Source organism: Trichechus manatus, unplaced genomic scaffold (assembly GCF_000243295.1).
Source record: "Trichechus manatus latirostris isolate Lorelei unplaced genomic scaffold, TriManLat1.0 scaffold00182, whole genome shotgun sequence".
NCBI classification, from domain to species: domain Eukaryota; kingdom Metazoa; phylum Chordata; class Mammalia; order Sirenia; family Trichechidae; genus Trichechus; species Trichechus manatus.
In genome coordinates this window covers 2,003,187-2,017,909 of record NW_004444118.1, presented here as the reverse complement: position 1 = coordinate 2,017,909, position 14,723 = coordinate 2,003,187, and the positions used below count along the sequence as shown (strand labels likewise).

Here is a 14,723-nt window from a genome sequence, read left to right as displayed (position 1 = left end):
AAAAAAAAAAAAAAAAAACAGAGAACAACGAATGCTGGTGAAGCTGTGGGAAGATTGGAACTCTTATACACTGCTGGTGGGACTGCAAAATAGTACAACCATTATGGAAAACTGTATGGCATCTCCTTAAAAAGCTAGAAATAGAAATACCATACAATCCACCAATCCTACTCCGAGGTATATAGCCTAGAGAAATAAGAGCTGTGACACAAACGGACATATGCACACCCATGTTCATTGCAACATTATTCACAATAGCAAAAAGATGAAAACAACCTAAGTGTCCATCAATGAATGAATGGATAAACAAACTGTGGTACATGCATACAATGGAATACTACACAGTGATAAAGAATATTGATGAATTTGTGAAACATCACACAACTTGGATGAATCTGGAGGACATTATGCTGAGTGAAATAGTGAAATCACTGTTATAAAAAGTCAAGAATATGTTTACACACAGAGAGAAATATTCTTTGATGGTTACCAGAGATTGGAGGGGGGAGGGAAAATCACTAACTAATCAACAAGTGTTGATTATGGTGAAGAGAAAGGCAAAAGGTAATGCACAATATGGGGGAAGTCAGCACAATGTGATCAAGGCAAAGGAAGACACTGAGAGGTATGCAAGAATAAAGGACAACTACAGTGAAGGCTATAACATACACAATGCCGCAACAAGGGTAATAACAAACAATGATTTGTAAATAGATACATAGGTAAATATCTATGCTAAATACAGTGTATAAATAGATGAGGGAAGTCACACAGGAGTACACCTGCATACATATATAGGTATGGTTGTGGATATTTCTACATACAAATTTGTAAATGCTGTATGTATACTCATATATATATCAGAGCACATAGCAGGTACAGTTACAGAAACTACTTAGACATTGGGACTGAACTACTGGACTTGAAGGCTAAGGACCATAATCTTGGAGGACATCTAGGTTAATTGGCAAAACACAGTTTAGAAATATAATGTTCTATATCCTAGTCTGGAGAGTAGTGTTTGGGGTATTAAAAGCTTACCAGAGGCCATCTAAGAAGCAGTTATTGGTCTCTTCCCACCTGGAGCAAAGGAGAATGAAGAAAACTGAAGACTCAAGGAAGCAATTAGTCCAAAGGACTAATGAACCACATGAACCACAGTCTCCTTTATAACCTCAGACCAGAAGAATTAGATGGTGCCCGGCTACCACTACTGACCACTGTTACCAGGACCACAACAGAAGGTCCCGGTTAGAATGGGTAAAAAAAGTAGAACAAAATTCAAATTCGAAAAAGACCTGATTTACTGGTCTGAAAGAGACTGGAGGATCACTCAAGATTATCACCCTAAGACAACCTTCTAACTTGAAACTGAAGACACTCCCAGAGGCCACTTTTCAGCTAGTTAATAGATGGGCCTATAAAATGAATGGTAACACCCAGGAAGAATGTGCTCCTCAGAACAATCAACTCTAAGAGACCAAAAGGGCAACATTTGCCCAAAACCAAAGATGAGAAAGCAGGAAGGGACAGGGAAACTGGAGGAATGGAAACGGAGAACCCAGGGAAGAAAAGGGGTCAGTGCTGACACATTGCAGGGATTGCAACCAATGTCACAGAACAATTTGTGTATGAATTACTGATTGGAAAACTAATTTGCTATGTAAACTTTCATCTAAAGCACACTAAAATGTTAACAAAAAAAATTAATGGAGACATGGCTCCACAAACGATGAGGGCTCTGCCACCTTTGCCAGATCTTATGACCTCCAGAAATAATTAAGACTGAGAAAATTAAGAGAAACAATCTTTGTAGACAAGGCAGCTAAACAAGCTGCTTCTGAAATTACTCTTGCCGTTATGATGAGTAAGGAAAAAAATTTCCAAATGTGTTTATTAATAACTCTAATTTTCATGAATCAAATTTAGAAAGACTTTTAAAACATCAACAATTAGCTCAAACAGAAGAAATTGGAACATGGAAAAAAGCTAAACTATTTACCAAAAAAATAATAAAAATTAGAAGAAAAAGAATTTAGTTATCGCTTGTCTTTCAAAATACCTAAGCCAATTTAAACATGTATAAATGAATCAAGATTAACTGATTCTTTCTTAATATTAAGCCTCTGAGACCCACACTGCTCCTGAGATGGTTTTAAAAAGACTCTTCCCAACCACGTGAAAACCTTTTTAAGACAAAATAAAATCATAGTATAGTCATTAATAAAGTCTAAAATAAGAAAAATGCTGCCTTAAAACAGTTACCAGAAATTGGGTGGATCATCAACATAAAGAACCTTGTAGACAAATCTAAGTTTAGATTGAGAAAATATAAGAAATAGTAAAGATTTAAACAGAAATATGGACTATTTAAACAAACTTTAATAGTAATCATGTTTTGTAATATACAGGCTTAAATTAATTTCCAAAAATTTTAAATAACTTACTGATATCAAATTGAGTTAAATGACATTCATTATAATTAAAGTTTATAGGCTCTTTTTATGCCACAAAGAAAAGATATATATATTTTAAGGTCTGGTAATGAGTCTTCATTTTTGCCACTTAAAAGGTTGTACTATAAGGGATATGTAACAAAGAAAAGAAATTTAAAAGGTTTATTGTTATGGATTGAATTGTGTCCCCCCAAAATATCTGTCAACTTGGCTAGGCCGTGATTCTCAGTATTGTGTGATGGTCCACCATTTTGTCATCTGATGTGATTTTCCTATAGGTTGTAAATCCTATCTTTTACGATGTTAATGAGATGGGATTATTGGCAGTTATGTTGATGAGACTCATAACAAGATTAGGTTGTGTTTCAAGCCAATCTCTCTTGAGATATAAAAGAGAGAAGTGAGCAGAAAGACATGGGGACCTCATACCACCAAGAAAGAAGCACCAGGAGCATAGCATGTCCTTGGACCCAGGGTTCCTGCACTGAGCAGCGACTCGACCAGGGGAAGATTGATGACAAGGACCTTCCTCCAGAGCTGACAGAGAGAGAAAGCCTTGCCCTGGAGCTGACACCCTGAATTTGGACTTCTAGCCTCCTAGACTGTGAGAGAATAAATTTCTCTTTGTTAAAGCCATCCACTTGTGGTATTTCTGTTATAGCAGCATAGATAACTAAGGCATTTATTAAAATAAATTTTATTTTATATAGTCAAAGTTCTTATTTACTACAACTAGAAGTTTAACAGGTTAATTCATGAGAATTTTTAAAAGCTTTAATGTCAAATAGCAAAGAACTAAATTTCTCACTGTTAAAATAACAAAATTGCCTTAATTACTAGGTTAAAGAGTTAATTTTATTCTTTGTACAATCTATTTCAAAGGCAAGCATTCTGCAAAATAACTCCCTGAGTCTAAAAAGCTATGAAATATATTAAAATCCTAACAAAGTTTGCTCAATTTTAATAGTTTTGTTTTCTTAGTTTACTGTCTATTGCCTTCACCTACAATATAAATAGGTTTTTTTCCCCTGTATAATCTGCATAGGAGGCAAAAGTTCTGTGTCTCTGCGTTTATGTTAATTTTTATACCCTTAACTAAGAAACCAAATTGCTTGGCTTTAGAAAAGCTAAAGTTTTTACCTTTAAGATCTTTGGTAAAACTCAAAGTATTGTTTCAAGTATTGTTTCTTGGTGACCTGTGATAAACTCCTAACAACTTTAAAACTTCATAAAAAGACACAAAATATTTGTTTCTGCCTTATAAAGAGAAAAGTACTCAAAAAGATTTATTTACTATATAAAACATGCTGTCAAATCAGGAGAAATGCCAGGTTTTCTTTAAATTAATATTTATATGTCAGTAATGTTTACCTAATATTAGACAACAGGTACATAATATGATGTCATAATTTTACTATTTCAATTGCTAACTTGATAACAGGTTTACTTCCTTTAAATCTAGCATCACCAAGGCCAATGATTTTAACTAGAGAATTCACATCATTTACCCACAGTTTTTTTTTATTACTATTCAGATGTTTAGAGACTTGATAATCCTAGTATATTCTTAGTATATCCTGGCTATTTAATATTATTCTCTAAATTATTATATGTTATATCCAAAGCTCTTTAAAAATAAGATTAATCATTATATTTAAAAAATGTTTTTATCTAAAGTTTCTTTTTAATTGACTTTATTTGGATTTACATTAGTTTTGTAATTAATTCCCATCAAGTCTTTCACTTTGAAAAATTATTATTATAAGTTAACCACAGACATTTTTAAGTTATCATTTGTAGATAAGTTTCACTTTGGTAATTCACTAAAAACACTTGACCACCTTAAAGAACTAAATTAAAAAGTTTAACATGGCCTAAAAAGCAAGAAAAAACAGCAAAATGACTGGTGACAAGTTTTTATTTTAAGAGACAAAAAGAAAGTAGTTTTGTCTTAACGTAAAATGTCTGGTTTTGCCACAATGTAAAAGATAATGAAAGCTAAACTTAAGGGTATATAATAAGTTGTAAAAGGCTTGAGGCAAAGTGAATTTTATTTGCCTTGCTTTATAATACCTGTGAATAATAAATTTCAAAAGAAACAATAAAATGTTAAGAGAATGAATCAGAGAGAAGCAGAAAGACAAAATTAAAGTTTAAAATAAAACAAAGAACTATGTAAATGGCTAAAGGACCAGATAACTAAAAGTCTGTATAAATTAAAAACAAAAAGTCTGTGTAAGTTAAAAAAAAAAAAAAGTCTGTGTAAATAAAAAAGTCTACATAAGAAAAAAAGTTCCTTATAAATAAAAAAGATAAAATCTAACTAAAATAAGAATTAAATAAAGAGTTAAAATCAATAAAGAATTTTAAAAAGAGCCATAAAAATAATAAGATCATAGTCAGAAGGCAATAGAGTGGACTACAAATCTAAAGATAATTTAAAATTAAAAGATTTAATGACATATGAAAATCAAGACTCAGATTCTGCCTCAGAAAATAAATGTCTAAGATATAAAATCAAAAGCTAATAAGGTTAACTTTGCTACAACCACTTCAAAGTATTTATGGCATTAAACTCAAAGTGACTATGAACAGTGTAATTACTAGAGACAAAACAACAGTCATGAAAATAAGAGATAATATATTTAAAAAATTTTTAATACATTTTCCCATTTCTGTTATACCAAAATATAGACATTTTAAGATTTCTTATTGATATATATACATCTTTAGAGAAACATGTTCATACATTACCGACTCTGAGTGCCAAATTATTCTATTAGCTGCCCCTTTTATATAAATTTCTACACCTTAATACCTTGATCAAACAACAGAAACAGAAAAAAATATTTAAATGCCCCAGTGGCCAAAAGTAGACAACATCTGAAATAGACAACTGATTCTAAAATCACAGAACAAGACTCCATACAGCCTGCAAAATTTTTAGACTTGCTTTATAATTATAGCTATTCTTATGTTATTAGCTGTGCTTTGTTATTGTAGATTGCTTCCCTTGTTGTTTGTTCATAATTAAAAAACTGTTTAAGTTTTATACTTCTTTCCTTAATAATTCCTTGTAATAAAAATACATTTGTTAAGCTAGCCTAATCAGTAGTTAATACCAGCAATTTAACTAAATATTAGATCTGTCATCCCCATCCCCAAAGTAGACATAGAAATTCAGACCCTTTAACAATCGCTGTTTTAAACTACAGCCTCATACCCGATGCTATCATTAATCCCAACCTCACCTTCAAACAAGCCATACATGTGAGACTTTGGCATCCCCCTAGATTATTGGCTCAGCCTCAGGTATCATATTTTAATTTAACCCTAATCAGCCAATACCTCTTGACAAGATATTTTTTAAAATCCACCAAAAGTCTACTAGATTCATTCAATACCCCCTATGTCTGATTTTCCCTTTATAGACACTTTTAGCTGGTTGCCTAATAGTTTTTGTTCTTGGCTACACTCAATATTACAAACTAGATTAATTATTTTAATTCTTATATTACTTGTTGTAGGACTAGTCAAATGTTTTATAAAATACATAGCAAGTGCTTGTACTCACCATACAATGCTGCTCACTATGCAGAGAACCACATACTTTTAAAAAAAACTGCTATTCCTTAAAAAAATAGTTCTAGTTCAGTTCTTCACCTTGGTTAGTGGTCTTCCTGCCAAATATTCCTACTTATTTCGCCCTGCTCTTTCCTAAAAAGATCACAGAAGTAGAGGCCCAGTTATGGCATGGCAAAGACAGAAACAGATAGTGCCCAGCCACCTTTCATACACAGAGTCTAAGTCTTAAAAGCATATCTCCAAAATAGATAGCCATCTAAAAGACATTAAAAAAAAAAAAGAGTCCATGCAGAAGAAGGCACTCTTATAATAGTGATCAGTGAATTTCAATATAAATTCTTGATCAAAAGGGAGGATTATGGATGAGCCCCCAAAATCTATGTGCTTGGCATAGGAAAGACTTCTGCCCAGGGTGTAAGCCAAACTCTATTTTGTATTATGCTAGCAGACCTGAAAAATAAGAGGCATTAGAGCTGAGCTCACAGTAATGGGTTAATCTACACTTACTCAAGGAGGATGGAGAGGAGGGGAGGCAGAACTGCAGTTGCTCTTAGAAAGAATATTTTAGCACAAGCTATCCCTATCCTTGAAAGATAAGTAAAATCACTTTCACAAAATGCTTGCTGAGGCTAGCTCCAGGACAGGACGTCTATAGATTAACTAATGTGTGACTTATGGTTACTAATGTATAACTAATGGTTATATTTCCCTGAACTTCTCCTATATAAAAGCCCTTCTCATTTTCTATACTTTAAAACAGTTTATAATTTTACAAATTATTGCCAACTACAATTATAATATCCTCCAATAAACCTCTTTACTTTTATTTTTAACAAAATATGCATTATTCTTTGACATTTGGAGATACAGGCAGTCCCCAGGTTACGAACAGCCAGCTTACAAACCAACCCCCTAAAGCCTATCAGGAAAAAACTGACTCAGTGTTCAGGCCCCTAGACTCCCACAACGGGCCGCTTTTCTCCTGCATGTGCAGGTGTCGCAGCAGGTCCTTGGGCAACCACTGGCAGTGGGTGAGCCCCTGTGACATAGTGGACCCAGTTGAGGCCCGCAGCAGTTAGCAAAGACCCCACACGCACTGGCCTCTCTTGGCTTCGAAAGGGTGGGCCCCACTGCCTGCGTGTCCCAAGCACTGCTGCTCCGCTCTGCATGGTGGGCCTGCAGGTGGTGGCAGTCAGATAGCCAGGTCTCAGGTGCCTTGCTCTACATGTCGTCTGAAAACAACCAGTAAGTGCACTGCACTGGGCACATGGCCGAGCCTCTGTGGCACCCCCTTACCCAGCTCCACCCTACCCCATCCCTCTGGGCCATCACAGCACCTCTCTGGGCTTCTGTTTCCCCTACCTTACACATGTGGGATTTCACTATTGCAGGGATTCTCGGCCTTTTGGTGGCTGGAAGGAGGAGAGCTGTCTTAGATTCCTGACCTCTGTATATCCACATGGTTTCTGGGGGTATGTGGAGAACTTCAGACTTGGGTTTCCCTAATGGTCCTCTTCCTAACCCTTGGGCCCTGGGTTCACTGTCAGCACATCCTAAGTGGCATTTTCTCCCTCTTAAGAGGTAGGGGCCTCATAGTTGGTGTGTGGGGTTGACAGGTCTGGTGAGGAGGTGAAGGGGGAATGATTCATCTGGCCTTAGCACCATCCTACCCCCACCCCCAACCCTCCCTGCCTCTGCTGAGGAGGGTTCAAATCTCAGCAGAAAAGCAGCCCGATGGTACAATGTAGATTTTTCAGTTCCGAGTGTACAGTAAAGTATCTAACTGGTCTCAAAGATTTTACAGAACAGAATCTTCTGAGTATTTTGGGTAATGTTTGCACTGTAGGTATCTCTTCAACTGTGGAGAAGGTACATACAATGGTTCGTAATAACAGATGGGACACTACTTTGTGACATGCATCAAAACATTATTATTATTATTGTATTATTATGTTAAAGATGTTTAAGTGTATCAGGAAGTGGTTCTTTAATGTTTTTATGCATAGGGAGGTGCACTATATACTATACACTAAGGCAAACATTTGACTAACTGATGTTAGATACATACCTGACTGTTTTAAGTACAAATTGGTTTAAAAACAAGTTTAGGAACACAAATTGTAATCTGGGGACTGCCTGTAGTCTTTGAAGATGTTATCAGTTAAATTAACATGAGGTCATAACAGAGTATGGTGGGTCCTAATCCAGTCTGAGTGACTCCTTATAAAAGAGGACAGATAGAGAGACAGATGAAAGACTGTCATGTAAAAATGAATCTACATGCTAAAGAACACCTGAGGCTACCAGAAGCTGAGAGACAAGCAACGATCTTCATCCAAAGCCTTCAGAGAGAACATGGCCCTACCAACACCCTGAATCAGACTTCTAGTCTCCAGAATTGTGAGACAATAAATTTCTGTTCTTATAAGCCACCCATCGTGTGGTATTTTGTTACAGCAGCCCTAGGCAACAAATACAAGGGGAAATCACTGATTCCTCTTTCTATGCTTCACATTAATTCTGACACTAGAATGGGTCATTTAAGTGTGACCCAATCAATGCTGCTTATCCTCGTAAGAGCTCGTCATTTTTTTCTCCACCCTTCCCTGCCCTGCTCTCTACCAAGGAGGCTGACTGCCACATGTTGCATTGCCCTCCAGCTATCAGTTGAGTTTGGCTAATGGAAAGTGCCTGCAAGAGATGGCAGGGATGGGGAAGAGAACACTGGGGCTTGTTTTCTGGCAATGGCTGTGTCCCCTTACACTACAACTCCTGTTGGGTGATCCATCATTGACAGCTCAAGTCCTTACTGGGGTCTGGAAACACCCTTTCCATCCCTTGCCCCTTCAGGACCCTTCCTGCTATTACTAGTATTTGGGAGCCTTAACATGTTTGTTGTTTCCCTTAACCCTGTCCTCACCTCTGCAAATAATTCTACCTCTATAGGCTCTTGAACTACCTGAGCTGAATTCTGGGTCCTGTCAGGCTCTGACACACAATCCACAAGAAGGCTGTAGCACTCAGAGGAGGTGCTGGGGGCCTGGGTTTCCTGAAAAGGTTTGGAGGAAGACAGGAAAGGCCCCTTCCAGTCACTCCTTCTGCTTGGAAGAGGAATCACCCCTGGCCTAACACATAGTAGGTGCTTGATATATATATCAATATCTCTATATATCTATATAGATATGCCTATCTATATAGATATGTATACATACTTTTTTTTTTTTTTCTTAACCAGGTTAATAAGAAGAGAAGAGGAGAGGAAAGGAGCCCTGTTGGCGCAGTGGTTAAAGCACCGGGCTGTGAACTGAAACGTCACGACTGGAACCTACCAGTCACTCCTGAGGAGAAAAATGTAGCAGTCAGCTTCCATAAAGATTTATAGCCCTGGAAACCCTGTGGGCAGTTTCTACTCTGTCCTATAGGGTCACCATGAGTCGAAATGGAAGGACAAGAAGGAGGTTTCCGGAAAAGAGGGAAGGAGGCTAGTCAGTCACTGGGGTGAAGTCGTTTACAAGTTGGTATGGGGAATGGGAGGCATTAGGGAGGTGAGAAGGGTGGGGTAGGGATAGCCTTAAACCTGATAATAGTTCCACTGTCCCCCATCCCAGACTCACTGGGTCCTTGGTGAGCAGGGGGTGGAAAAGTGACAAAGCCTCCATATGGGGTATCTCTTTCCTTGGGTTTAAATTTAGCTTACACTGGTAAGGTGCCTGAGGAAGGCTAGGGAAATTCTTGACCCTTCCCTCCCCACTTCCCACGGTGGCCATTTTTTCCTTCCCCACTCTGCTCTCCTGATCCTGGCGTCTGTGTAGAGGCCCACCTCCTGCCTCCGGCTCCCCGCACCGCCCCAATCTGCCCCAGGGTTCAGCTCAGTGGCGAGGGCTGTGGGTTTCCAGAGAAACCCACTGCTTGCTTCCGTGCCTTGGGCTTCCGCTTTGCCGCCCCAGAGAGCTGCCCTTTGATTCCCACATCCTCAGCCGCCGCTGACGCGCTCCGCCCTTAGCGTAGTAGCATCCTGTGTACCACAGCCCCGGGAGAGAGGCTGGGAGGGCTTGCTGGTCCCCCGCAGGCCTGGTGCCCCTCTGTCTCTGCTTGTTTCCCAGCTCACATCTGTGCGTTTCTGTTTCTGCGCCTCCCCAGGCTGATGCCTCCGTCGTCAGATTCGTCGTGTGTCTGTGCCTCTCTCCCTCTGTGCCTCATGGGGCCGAGAGTTGATTCTGGCCCTCCTGTTCTTGTTTGCCTGTTTGCCTCTTCTCACTTTTCATCTTTCCCCTCTCCAGCTGCCACTAAGCTCTAGTCCCTTCTTGCCTATAAACAGGCATCCTGGCCTCTGGCAGGAAGGTAGGCTTCCGACAAGCCTTGATCGAGACGTAGTGGTTAAGAGCTCCGCTGCTAACCAAAAAGTGGACCGTTTGAATCCACTAGCCGCTCCTTGGAAACCTTGTGCATTTCTACTTTGTCCTATAAGGTCGCTGTGAGTCGGAATCGACCTGACGGCAACAGGTTTGAGTTTGTTTTTTTATCTGAAGGGAGCCTTCCAGCTGCAGAACAGAGAGGTCCCCAGAGCACGTCCTGGAGACAGGGGTGAAAGCAAAGGAGCTGGCCAAGGGGTGGAAAGACATGGGTGAACAAAGGGAAAAGGACAGATTCCCCAAGAAACACACAGAGGTCTCAAGGGAGGATGAGAAGGAAGGAGGGAGGCAGGGAAAGACCCAGAGGAACTCATTAAAGCAACAACTACACTTCACACTACCCACAAACACACAAAACTCTGAGCAGTACAAAAAGGTGGAGGCAGAGGGAGAGAAATGAAGAAATTCTGAGAGGCAAGACACATGCACAGAGCAGGAGATCAAAAGAGAGACAAAGAGAGACCAAGAAAGAGATGAGACCAAAATGACAACATACAACCACACACTCTCCCAGCCCTTGAGGTTCCTGCTCTCCTCACCTGGACCCCTGGGGATGGGATGAGGAGTGAGGTTGAGGAGAGGAAGAGGGCACAGCCCCACCACAGTGACAGTCTGTGGTCCCACATACACTTTTATCTTCTTCCCATAGCTCCCACCAGCCCCTTCAAGCCCAGCCACACACACACACACACACACACTCGCACACGCACACACACCTTGTCTACTGCTTACGGGCTTCATTTAAACTTCCTAGACACTGTAGTCTTCCTAGAGACCACTATCCCTCTAAGAGGACTCTTGTGGTTCGGTGGCTACAACCTCCACCATCCTCTCCTTTGCATCAGACGCCCACATGGGGGGAGCTGTGCCCTCCCTACTTCCCCTATCCCCCAAAAGGTACAGAACAGAGTTCAACCTTAGCGTCTTAGAAACCTAGACCGCAACTACCCCTTCCCAGCACTCAGGTATCTGCTGCTCCTCCCTCATCACCGTCATTTCATTCAACAAACATTTATTGAGTGTCAAAATATGCCCGACCCTGGGTCTATCCAATTCCCCTTAGTGCCACCTCAACATTATGGCCAAGGTCAGAGCCTAGCACTGCTGTGAGCTCTCTGCTGACAACCAATTGGTGGGGGAAATTTTTCAAGGTGAAAATAAACACAACCAAACATTTGTCGATTCAACAATTTCTACGCGTATAATTTAGTGACATTGATTACATTCTTTGTGTTGTACAACCATTATCACCATCCTTTTCCAAGTTATTCCACCACCATTAACATAAACTCAGTGCCCCCCTAAACAACAACTCTGGTGGGTAGCTTTTATTTAGAGGTAGAACTCTTCTACATAAGTCCTGCAAATTGAAAGAGTGGAATCATCTCCTGAGTATCTCTAACTCTGACCTCTGGGAGCTCCGTCGTCTGAGGTTAAGAGGGCGGCCATTTTGCATGAGTCTACAGAATCTCATGCGGAAATTATTTGTGAAATAAGATTTTACTCTCAGCCTTGAGCCTCTGAAAATTTGCGCCACAAGGGCAGGATATTCAGGAAGAGCATTCCTACCTACAGTGAGATCCCTGAATTAGCGAGAATGGGGCCTTTCTATTTAGAGATATCAGACTCCCTCAGAAGGCCCCTCTCCCAGACTAGACTATGAAGGGAAGGCAGAGGACACCTGGGAACAGCAGGGCTCTAAGGCCATGGAAATCTTAGGACAGGTGAAAGGGCTGAGGGTGGAGGTGGGAGGTTGGAGTTCTACACAGCATCAGTCCTGAGGGACATGGAGTCCTGCTTCCCCCCACACCTCACCAAGCACAAGGAGGGCCTGCAAATCCTTTTCAAATTCCAGTGGCCCCCTCTTCCAGAGCAGGTTGAGTCATCTAAAACCAATTCTCCTAGAACTGATTTGTCTAATGACATATTTACCTAAAAAGATTTATCTATCACTTTTACAGCATTTCATAGACAAGAGCTCAGTTTCAACTCTTTTTGAGCAATTTAGCTTTCCCATTTCACCAATCATTTTAAAACTAATTAAAGCAGAAGTGCCTTTAGACAATTTGTATAAAAATCCCCAAAATGCCCAAAAGTAGACAAAAACTTAAAAACACGTAACAGAGTTCATTGAAAGAGACTACATCCATCCTGGGGCTTATGAATGCTGCAGGTATGATAAGTACGATTTTTAGTGTGAAGTTTTGGTGATTGTATCATTGGGCAAATTGATTTCGACAAATTGCCTCGAGAAGTTTTAGACTAGGTTCTCTTTTTCTTGCTTTTGCCTTAGTCTCCTGTCTTCTCTTCATTTCTTTTTCATAGGCCTCCTCGCTCCTTAATATTTACCTATTCTTTCTCTTTCCCAACCCCTTCTTTCTTCTTTTTCTCTTTTCTCCTCTCCCATTCTTTATCTCCTCCACTGCCTTATGGCTGGTTGCCTCCCCCTGCGTTTCTCAGCCTGGGTCAGCCTCAAGCACCCCATTTCTGCTCTCCCTTGAATTCCAGTCAGCTCTCCTTGGTGAGCACCTACTTGTTTGGACACTGAGCGGCGCGCTGTGAGGGATGCAGAGAGGGGCCCTTGCCCTCTTGAAGCTCACAGTTCCAATGGAAGGGCTGCTACATGACCAGTCCTGGGAGAAATGAGATAATGGCCAGAGCTGTGGGCAGAGAACTGGGAATCCAGCACATTTCAATGCATCTGCGCCATGTTCCCCACTCCTTCTCAGCCCTGGGGCAAGAAAAGAAATTGGGTCCGTCCATCTTACCTCTAGGTCTGCGTCTTCCTTCCCCTCTGCTTCTTGCACAGGTGTTTCTATGTGAGGGTTTGGAGCCCAGTGGAGAGAGGGCTTTGTTACTTCTGCAGAGATGTGCTCAAATGAAGAGAAACAGGAAGCTGGATAGTGAGAAAAATACACCCCAGGCCTAGGCCGGCCCCCCACGTCACCATCTGGAGCTGGGGTCCCCACCCCCTGGCTCTTGGGGAACAAGTCAAAGCGAAAATGCCAAAGTCAAGGGAAAAAGTTCAGCAGAGCCAGGCTAGAGCCCAGAGCGTCACTACCACTGTTGGGTGACAAGAAAAAGATTGCGGCAATGATAGTGCCATTGGGCCTGAACTTCAGGGAAAGTAATGGGAGGCAGATGGGGAGGGCATATGAGAGCAGCTATGGTGAGCCCCAAAATGGCTCCCTGATGTAGAGCTCCAAGGGCAATTGTCCAGTGGATGCCTCCAGGGTCACCTGCACCAGAGGCCTTATAGATGAACCCATGTGGCAGAAGGGACCTGGGCTGGGAGGAGGTTGCTTGGAACACCCAGAGTCACCATGGACACACTCTTTTCCTCTGGACCTCAGTCTCCGGCAAACCCTCAAATGTTTGTCTCTAGTCCAGATCTCTCATGATCTCTAAACATGTGTATCAACTGCCCACTGGACATTTCCACTTGGATGTTCATCAGACATAACAAACCCAACTAAACGTCCCAAACTAAACTTAACCATCTGCACACTGCTACTCTCTAAACCTACTTCTGCTTCAAGTTTCCCACTCAGGGTGGGCTTCACCATCCACCAAGTTGATCAAGCCAAATAAATTGAGTGTAATCCTTGACTCCTTCTTCATCCAACCCTTTCTATACATTTATTTACTAGTTCCTGTGAACCTTAAGGTCCCTGGGTCATGCAAACTGTATATGCCTGTCTACTAACCTAAATGTTGGCAGTTCGAACCTACCCAGTGGCACTATGGAAGCAAGGTCTGGCAATCTGCTTCTGTAAAGATAACAGTCAAGAAAACCCTATGGAGCAGCTCTACTCTGTAACACATGGGGTTGCTAGAATTGACTCAATGGCAACAGGTTTTTGTTTTGTTTTGTTGGACCCTACTTTCTAAATAGCTCCAAAATCTATCCAGGTTACTCTGCCCCACTGCCACCATTCCAATCCAAGGTGCCATCATCATTCTTTGCCTGGACTACAGCTCCTGCTTCCTCACTGGTCTCCTGGCCTCTCCATTCTGCCTTCCTGCAAGCCCTCCTTCTCACAGTAGCCTGAGTGACTATTTAAAGATGTAAGTGTGATCTTGTCATTTCCCTGTGAAAACCCTTCAAAACTGACACATTGCTGCCAGAATGTAAATTGACACAACCTCTATGGCAGCCATGTGGCAATATATGTCAAATATGATACGCACATACCATTGACCTTGTGACTGAGGAGGGTGGGTTTCACCCGGTGTGATCCCTCGAGTCAATTGAGAGACACCAGGCCTT

The 14,723-nt window shown here is 41.0% G+C and overlaps 1 protein-coding gene across 4 annotated transcripts in view; it reads right to left on the bottom strand.

Moving 5' to 3' along the window:
* CD4 (CD4 molecule) overlaps nucleotides 1-13,461 on the bottom strand; it is a 41,315-nt gene extending 27,854 nt beyond the window's left edge. The window contains exons 1-2 of one of the 4 annotated variants that reach the window (XM_023741502.1): nucleotides 13,222-13,461; nucleotides 12,987-13,086 (exon numbers count right to left, since the gene is read on the bottom strand). The gene's annotated coding sequence lies outside the window, so the exon portion shown is untranslated. The remainder of the gene's footprint in view (nucleotides 1-12,986; nucleotides 13,087-13,221) is intronic. The other 3 variants (XM_023741501.1, XM_023741503.1, XM_004387267.2) reach the window with 3 other exon arrangements.
* Between the last annotated feature and the right edge of the window lie 1,262 nt (nucleotides 13,462-14,723).